This window comes from Cervus elaphus, chromosome 15, assembly GCF_910594005.1.
Source record: "Cervus elaphus chromosome 15, mCerEla1.1, whole genome shotgun sequence".
NCBI lineage: Eukaryota > Metazoa > Chordata > Mammalia > Artiodactyla > Cervidae > Cervus > Cervus elaphus.
Window position 1 is genome coordinate 86,358,938 of NC_057829.1, and position 2,387 is coordinate 86,361,324.

The window sequence follows — 2,387 nt, forward strand, 5'->3', positions numbered from 1 at the left end:
TACCATTGTTTTAATGTATGTCTCAACACCCGGCAGGGTCTTGCCTCACTTTACTCATCCTGGCTGTTCTTAGTTGACTTCATACAGTTTTTTTAAAAGGCATGAAAACTCATCTCCATACTTTTTTTTTTTTTTTAATTGATCAGACTGGTTTCAGGGGAAATCCAAAAATACAATTTACTACAAGGTTTCTGTTGATTTCAAGAATGTGTTGAATATTAGGTTATCAAGAGATCTGAGTATCAGTTGAGTAGAAAATTGGACCTTCGTTCCCGAAAGACACCTTTCACATAGTTAATCTTGTTTGAAGAGACACCTCAGCCAAGTCACATAACGATTGAGATGCTATAGGATTGGGGGCTCCTAGAGTGTCTTTGGAATTACAGAATCACCTAGAATGAGCGTCTCTTGGCTAAAAAGTGTATTCTGGATTCTGTGGGGCCATTCCAGTTTAGTGCTATTATCTCTTCCAGCATCCAAGGTGACAGTCTGTTTTCAGTAGGATTTTAAAATGTGGTTTGTAACCTTTTAGTTTCTTCCAACTAATTTAGAGAAAAGAAGACTGGATTCTTTTAACTTGCTTGGAAGTCTGGAAATGCTTAATAACATGCTGTAATTGGCTTTTGTGGAGAAAGATCAAAACATAAAAACAGAAATCTCATCCCCAAACATTCAAACCCTAAGGATATATATTTTATTTATTTTATTTTTTTAGGATATATATTTTAAAATTCTAGACACAGTGGGGCAGTAACCATAATTGCTTTAATAAAAACATTTAAATGGACCCTCTTGTGAATGTGTATTTTAAGGAAGTTAAAGGAGTTGAGGAATATAAAATTAAGATACAATAGAAAGAAGTGATGGTTATTAACTGTGTTCTGGGTCTGATTTGCCCTGACTGTAGGTTTCACTTCAGTCACTGAAAGATCTTCACTCTGTTACAAGGTTCTGCTTCATCGTTTCCCATGGTAAACCTTAATTCCACTAGACACGGAGCCTGAGGCAACTGTTTCTGCAAATGTGGTGCTAATAAATAATGGAAAATGTTTACTTTTCAACTTGATGACAAACAGACTTGGGACAAATCCTGGGATTTAGCTCAGCTGCCTTCTTTTTTAGTGATTTTTGTGATGTCCTAAATCAGGCAGAAGAGTCAGGACGTAGTGTCCATCTACTGGGTTATTCTGGGCTTGCTCTGACCCCTGGAGGTTGGGGGAGGGGCCCCTCTAGCCTTGATACATCAACAGGGAGATGTGCCCTTGGATGCCATATGCTACACATGGTCCAGAATGCAGCGCTTGGAAGTGGCCTTCTGTTCATGCAGATTTAGCAAAAGGTAGTTCATTGAAGCATTTCTCAATAGCAAAAAGCTGTTAAAATCAATGCTAATGATAGTGGAATGGTTAAGTTTTGGTACAGAACTTCTGTGGTACCCACAGAAGAAATAGTCCAGCGCTACTAAATGTATTGTAGAAATCAAAAAGATTTCTTGACATGGAAATGTTTCTAGATAAATGCAGAAAGTCAGGTTTCCAAATAGTATGGAAGGTATGATTTGGTTTTTGTGGGGGAGAAGTTTTTATGCAATATTCCTATTGATAGAAAATAATCTAGAAGGATAGTCACCAAGTACAAGTGTTGACCTTAGATTGTGGCAGGTCTTCCATCCTTCACTTACTGCATTTTCTAATATTTCTGCATTAAGGGTTTAATAAAAGGCTTCAGAAATGTGGGGTCATTGGCTACATGAATTATTTCATGCACGCCACCCACGAGGTGCTTCTGGAGACATTCTTGACTCTCTCTTCACCACCACACTTCAATTTTTTAGATTTGTGGCCAGTGTAAGGTCATTCTTGTTGATGCTGCTGACTTCCCTGCATTCAACTTTTATTTCCAGATGAAATCCTGTATTTATGCTTTGTTTTGCACTGACAATGATTTTTTTTTCCCTAATCAATCCAGAACCAATTCCACTTGTCTTAGCTCAGAATTCATTTCCCAAATAACCAAGAAGCATTTAAGAAATGCTTTCTGAGATTGAAACTGACTCAAAACTAGAGCACTTACTAATAATATTTCTCTAAGGCTTACATGCTGACTACAAAGTGGATTTTTGGAGCCTTAGTATGGAAGAAGGATTTCCTTGATCTCGCAGATAACTCTCTGCAGGGTTCGTGTGTCCTGCTTGTTGTTACTCTTTAGTTTGGTGCACTACCTGTAGTGGGAGCCTTAGATCGTGTTACCTGTTAGAAGGTTAGCCCCGTGATAGTCAATTCACATACAAGACTAAGAGGTGTTTGATTCCAAAGCAAATATGTGCTTGCTTGGGACATTAGCCGTGGCCGGCCAGCTGTGGGCACTGCTTTATAGACCTCAGGGGC